Genomic DNA, 7,080 nt, shown 5'->3' on the forward strand with positions numbered 1-7,080 from the left:
GAGCCCAGACAGCCATGCAAACCTATGGACTGACTTTTGTACGGGACTGAATCTGTATAGTTCCCGTTATACATATGTAAGAACGTACAGAAATCTTAGGTCATTTCTGCTCCAGGCAGAATAAACTGTATATAAGCTGGGTACCTGGAGCAGTTGGTGTGACACTCTGGCGAGACACTGACACTACGTCAGCTCGACCTAAGTTCACCCAGTGTCAAAGTCCGGGGTTGATGCTGTCTTGGCTGTGGCGGTTTTATAATATTCAATTTTTGGTTGTCGATCTAATAAATTTATACATTTTTTTTATAAATTTGGCTGCCGATTTGATCATTTACAACACTGCCCGTGAAGCAATTTCCCCTTTCTGTGTAGCTACGACCACAACCAGCCGGGAAGCACTGGAGGCTCAGGCAGGGCAGAGGAGCTGCAGAGACTCCCCTGCGGCCTCAGGGTGCTCACACAGGAGCCCAGAAATTTCTTCGTGTTGGGGGGCGTGGCTTGGGCAAGGAGATTGCTCCTTTTAGTACTCAAGGGCAGCAGTCGGTGTCTATATCACCACCAGCATCTAGTCAAACCGTAGCAATGTCCTGAGGGCAGCACACACTCTCTGGAGCAAAGGACAAAGGGGGGTGAAAGACGGCAGAGGCACGTAGCAAGCTACAGCATAGCATCATCCCCGGAACCTTTAAGAACTTTCACTGGATCTTGTAATTCTAAAGCTGCTTCCTTTGCTATTTGATTAGCTAATCGGTTTCTCTTAACTTCTTGAATGTTTTAGTTTCTCATTATTTTTACATCTTCAATCACTGATGCTCTAAATGGTTTCCCTTCAGCCCCTAACACTTCACAAAATTTTTTTTTCCAATTACTATACCTTCTGCTACTTTGTTGAGACAGGACTAACCTGCTCCTGTATCAACCAAAAATTTAAAATTCTTTATTTAGGGGTCCCACTTTAAAATTTACCAAGGGCTTCTCTAGATATTGCATCGGGTCTCATAAAATGTAAAGCCCTTGACCCCCCCCCAATTGTCACTTCTAAAAATCCTTGCCACCTCCTGGTGGTGGACCCACCCATTTTTTTGGTACCTTGAATTGCGGGGCAAAATTGCGTGCCCCACACTTTCTCTAGCTACTGTCACCATGATCCTAGCTTCGGCCTTTGTTTTTTCTTCATCCCTCCTTAAATACACCTTTAATGCCTCTCTCAGTAACTCATTAATGTCCTTCTCTTGCCAGTCTTCAATCTTTTCCACTTTTCTCCGTATATCAGGCCAAGATTTGGTAACAAAATGGACCTTTAGTAACACTTGGCCTTCTGTGGTGTCTGGGCCTATTTTGGAATACAGCTGGAAATTCCGCTTTAGGCGATTAAGCCAAGTAGCAGGAGTTTCATCCTTCTCTTGAGCACCCTCAAATGCTAATTTGGTATTAGTTCCTTTGGGAACAGACTCTTTGATCGCCCAAATTATCAAAGACCTATATTCCATCATGGGTTTCCTCCCCTCCTCCTGATTAGGATTCCAGTTGGGATCCGTTATTGGTAATTTCTGTTCAACTGATGGCACCTGGGGTCTGGGACGGTTATCTTTCTCCCAAATTCTTATGCCAGGCCCCTAACCATCCGGACTTCTTCTGGGAAAATAATATATTCAGAATGGAATTTATCTCCCCCCAAGTGTAGATATTTGGACTTAAAAATTGATCGACTTGGTTAGCTATGCCTACTGGGTCCTCAACTAAATGCCCTAACTCCTTCTTAAATCCTCTCACCTCAGAAGCAGTTAGAGGAGCGTTCACAAAGCCAACACCTCCTGCTACCCCTCCCATAGGAACTTCTCTGAGGGGAAAAAAAAATCTCTCTACCTTGGAGGTCTTAGATCGGGTATTGCAGTATGGCCCATCCTCAGACAATGAACTACCAGTTTGAGAGACAACAGGATTCCCCTGAACTCTCTGCAGGTCACCAGGTGTATTTGGTGATAATGGTTTATCAGGCAAGGAGGCACTTGTGTCCCAGCTAGGAGGAGGAGGTAAAGGGACAGCAATAGGAGGGGGAGAAGAGCCTGCATGCATATTAAGTGGAGCTTGAGAAGGAATAGAGAATGTAGCCTGTGGAGTAGGCACTTGTGCTGGGGCAGAAGGAACTGAGGGAGCTGAAGGGGGTGCCGAGGGAGTGGTTACTAGGGGAGATACTGGGTTTGCCGCAGAGGAAGCCAAAGGGGTAGAAGAAGGAATTACAGGAGGTGGTAATGAGATAGCAGCCGGGGGAAAGGCCGGATCTGCTCTTTAAGGTGCCCGAGGAAGAGGATTATAAGGCAAAACGGCACCCGGGGGTAAATAATCCAGGGGGTCCCATCTTTTACTAATTCCAACATCCCCTCCTTCATTCCCCTCTGTCTTCCTCTGTACCTTACAAATTCTCACACCTTCATCCCCGATAACACTCTTTAACCAACAATCTGCATACAATAATTGCTCAGGATCGGTGTCCTCCCGAGCTGTAAGATGTTGACTCAGCTGCTGACACATCGACTTGTCCCTTGTCCCACACCAAGGCCATCCTCCCTGCACTTCTAATTCTGGCCAAACTTCTACACAGTAATGGATCATCTTCACCTTATCCAATACCTCGGTGGCCTCTATAGAATCCCATCTCTCTAACAGTTCTCCTAAGGGACTATTGGGAGGTATATTCCTCAGCCTCTTGCCCGCTTTCTTGCTGTTGCATACTCCCATTTTTCAGGTCTCAACAGAAAAATCTCAAGAAGAAAAATTGCCTGAAGCTCAGGACTTTATAGTACTGCCTGATCTATTGACTGCCTAACTTAATGTCAGGTCTTATGTCTATCAGGACTTTAAACACGAAACCCTGGCCTAACAGCCCGATTCATGCCTGACCACCCTCGTCAGGAAAAACAACTGCCTGATTTCTCTACGAATCAGGACTTAAAACCTGGCCTCCTTCACCGAGGCCTGACCTCCTTCGTCAGGACTTAAAACCCGGCCTCCTTCGCCGAGGCCTGACCTCCTTTGTCAGGACTTAGGTTGCCTGCAGGGCTTTGAGCTTGCTCGAATCCTTCTCGAGACTTACAATCTCCCTAACCTCCTTCGTCAGGACTTAAAACAAACACCGGCTTCCCTCACCGAGATCTGTGCCTGACTCCCTTCGTCGGGACTTAGTTTGCGTGCCACTCACCCAAAATTCCTCCGCACACCCGGAGGAGGGGGGCCCTCTCTCCCCCTTCGGAGGCACTCACTCACACTAATTCCACACTCTTCCCTCCGTTCCCAGCCGCCCCCCTCGCAGGAGTCCGAAAACGCGGTACAAGGAGGCCCCACTCGCTTCGAAGATCTGGAAATAGCCAGCCTTCGTCCCATTCACACTCCACTCACATGCCCCCACTCCCGCTGCCGGTATTTTCTCATCAAACCGGCGCTCCTCGGCGTCACTGGTCCAAGCTGATCTCCTCGGGTCCTGATAGCCAGCTGTCCCAGAGGTCGTAGGGTGGGCGGCCGTCCCAGTCCTGCTGTCTTCTTCATGTGTGGCTCCCAAACTAGTCCCCCAGCTGAAATAAAACAGGGCAGGAGATTTTCCTCCTTTTAATGCCTTTATTAAAGTGATCAGCTCGAAAATGGGGGGTTCAGCAGATCCACAAAGTTCTGCCGCCGCTCCCAACAGGGAATCAGAAGAGGAGGATTTGCAGCTCTGTCCCCAAGGGAGCAGAGCCGGGAGTCCTGTACTCGCAAGGGCAGTGGGGGTATACCCAGGGTTTCAGTTTGGGTTATCAGTCCAGGGGTCCTGGGTCCAACTGGCATTGTTTTTAATTGGGGCGAGGAGTGACCGAGGTTTTCAAGCGTCTCAGCTGGCTTCGGACCTCGGCCCTGCTGTCCAGACACCACCCTGACCTCTCAGTTCTGCTTCGGCTCACCTCTTTTGGGGTATTTTCCAGGATTTGGTGAAGGTCCTGTCCCAATGCAGTCTGGGTTTGGAGGTAAATTTGCATGTCTCCTGAGATGCAAATATCCCCCTCTCCCCACCGTCCGAGGGGGGGTTGTCATCCTCTTGGCAACAGGCTAGGCTGGTGATGAAAAACAAGAATTCTCCACAATAGAGAGTTAAACGGCAATACTTAAAGATACTCAACTGGCAATTACAACATTCACTAACAAAGAACTCCTGGCCAACGGTCAGTTCCCAGATCAACTCAAAAACTCCTCTGCAGCTCCTTCTCTTAAAAAAAAAAAGGGTAACCTTTTTTTGTTCATAACATAGTATATGATGTAGATAATTCATGTTTTGGAGATTGTATAAAAATTATAAAATCTAACTATGCCTCTGAGCCCCCTGGCCAGAAGCAGGGCTTTTCATTTCCAAAAGATTTCCCAGACTCGCCCAGATAAAATCATGGCCATTAATGAGTGAATGAGTCTTCTCCTGGGTGATCAGTAACCATTGCCCAAGAATGTCCAGAACATTCACCGAACAACACCTGGGAGAGAATACATCGGAAAACGTCGATGTCCTGGCTACAGCTGAAAGAAAGACCATTTCAAGGAGCCCAGACAGCCATGCAAACCTATGGACTGACTTTTGTACGGGACTGAATCTGTATAGTTCCCGTTATACATATGTAAGAACGTACAGAAATCTTAGGTCATTTCTGCTCCAGGCAGAATAAACTGTATATAAGCTGGGTACCTGGAGCAGTTGGTGTGACACTCTGGCGAGACACTGACACTACGTCAGCTCGACCTAAGTTCACCCAGTGTCAAAGTCCGGGGTTGATGCTGTCTTGGCTGTGGCGGTTTTATAATATTCAATTTTTGGTTGTCGATCTAATAAATTTATACATTTTTTTTTATAAATTTGGCTGCCGATTTGATCATTTACAACACTGCCCGTGAAGCAATTTCCCCTTTCTGTGTAGCTACGACCACAACCAGCCGGGAAGCACTGGAGGCTCAGGCAGGGCAGAGGAGCTGCAGAGACTCCCCTGCGGCCTCAGGGTGCTCACACAGGAGCCCAGAAATTTCTTCGTGTTGGGGGGCGTGGCTTGGGCAAGGAGATTGCTCCTTTTTAGTACTCAAGGGCAGCAGTCGGTGTCTATATCACCACCAGCATCTAGTCAAACCGTAGCAATGTCCTGAGGGCAGCACACACTCTCTGGAGCAAAGGACAAAGGGGGGTGAAAGACGGCAGAGGCACGTAGCAAGCTACAGCATAGCATCATCCCCGGAACAGGTACATGTCCATGACATACTCACCCTCTCTTTGATCCCGAAGCAGAAAAGCAAAGAGGTCAGCCCACATTGCTCAGGCAAATCCCGGGTTAGCCCCAACACCTCTCAGGACATTATGCTGCAATTCGCGGGAGACCCCACCCTGCAGGCAAGAGTCCCAAAATGCAAAACTTCATTGGAATGCCAGAGCTACTAGCCACCATTTTCTGCATCTTAGCTGCTGCCTATTCACCTGGAAAGCGGCCCCCTTCCTACCAGTGTCTCCCTGGTATGAATGGGAAAAAAAATCACTAAGAAACCTAAACCCACCACAATCACCAAATACTGTCACAGCAAAATGGACTTGAATTAGAGATAGCAATTTAATTTATTATTAACAAAATCAGAGCAGGATAATGAGAAGTAAAATGAGACCTTAAAAATGCCTTCCCTTCCCCCACTACTTCCCAGCTCTACGTGCTTACCCAGCAGGGCAGAAAGATGGGAATGGGATTATGGTCAGTTCATCACACTGCTGTTCCGGCTGCTGCTCCTGTTGCTGCTCAGGCAAAGTAGTCCTTCCCTGCTCCAGCATGGGGTCTTCCACAGCCTGTGGGTGGATCTCTGCATCGCAAGGGGTCTCCATCAGCTGCAGAGGCACAGCTGCTTCACCATCGTGGTCACTGCAGGCTGCAGGGAAATCCCAGCTCTGGCGCCTGAAGCGCCTCCTGCCCCTCCTTTTCCACTGACCTCAGTGTCTGCAGAGCTGTTCTTCTCACACGTTCTCATGTCCCTCTTCCCTGGCCATAATTACATCTGCGCAATAACTTTTTCTTCCTAATTATGTTATCACAGAGACATGACCACCATTCCAGATTGGTCCAGCCTTGGCCAGCAGTGGGTCCATCCTGGAGCCAGGTAGCATTGGCTCTGCCAGACATGCTGGAAGCTTCCAGCAGCTTCTACAGAAGCCACACCAGTAGCACAATGCTGCAGCAGTTTTGGGAGGGCTGTGTGCCCATTGGAGGGACTTACATTGCAGCAGTTTTGGGAGGACTGCTGCTCATGAGATTGGAACCACACTGGAGAAGTTCATGGAGAACTGTCTCCCATTGGAGGGCCTCCACAGCCTCACAGGAGGGAAGGACTCCTCTCCTGGAGCATCAAAAGAAAATCTCAGTGATGAACTGACTGTAATATATGTTATAAAGTAATTCATGCTTAAGGAGAGAATGTATGTTATAAAAATTGTAAAATCCAATGAGTCTCTGACCACAAGCAGCCCAGGGACAGATAACTGCTCAGGAATTTTGAAATTCCTGAAGGCAGTAGGAGAACAATGCTCTGTTTACCAATGAATAGATGTGACCAGGGTGATGATGGGCTTCCTCCGGGACCATCAGGAAACACCCAAGGGTGATCATCGCTTCATAGATACCATCAATCAAGATAACCAAAGTTGCCAAGAAAGATACATCTGAATACGTGACTTCCCCTGAGATGATCAGGGCCTGCCACTACTCAGGAAACAGCATTGTCCAGCCCTGCACAGTGAAAGAAACATTCATACATATGCGAGGTTACAAAAGAAATCAGGGCACCTCTGCCTAAGGCATAAAGAACTGTATTAAACAGCTCGCTGGAAACAGCTTCAGTGAACAGAGGGATATCTGATGTGATAGAGGTGGGATCTAGATTCACCCAGCACCAATCCTGGGCTCAACACTGTCTCTTTGGCTGCAGGTTTCTGAGGACCATATTTAAGTCGTGAAAATAAAATCTTTCGCATTTATTAATTTGGATTTCTGGCTGATCATTTATAACATGACCAAAACCCCATGCCCTGTCTCTCTGCGC

General features: G+C 48.0%; 1 long non-coding RNA gene across 1 annotated transcript; it reads right to left on the minus strand.

Annotated features, from left to right (window-relative positions):
* Nucleotides 1–3,615: 3,615 nt before the first annotated feature.
* On the minus strand, nt 3,616–6,107 carry LOC115484932 (uncharacterized). The gene is made up of 3 exons (XR_003945653.2): nt 5,709–6,107; nt 5,269–5,386; nt 3,616–4,082 (listed from the first exon to the last, which is right to left on the minus strand). It is a non-coding gene; the product is annotated as an uncharacterized LOC115484932 (long non-coding RNA).
* Between the last annotated feature and the right edge of the window lie 973 nt (nt 6,108–7,080).

The sequence above is a fragment of the Serinus canaria genome, chromosome 3, assembly GCF_022539315.1.
Source record: "Serinus canaria isolate serCan28SL12 chromosome 3, serCan2020, whole genome shotgun sequence".
NCBI classification, from domain to species: Eukaryota; Metazoa; Chordata; class Aves; order Passeriformes; family Fringillidae; genus Serinus; species Serinus canaria.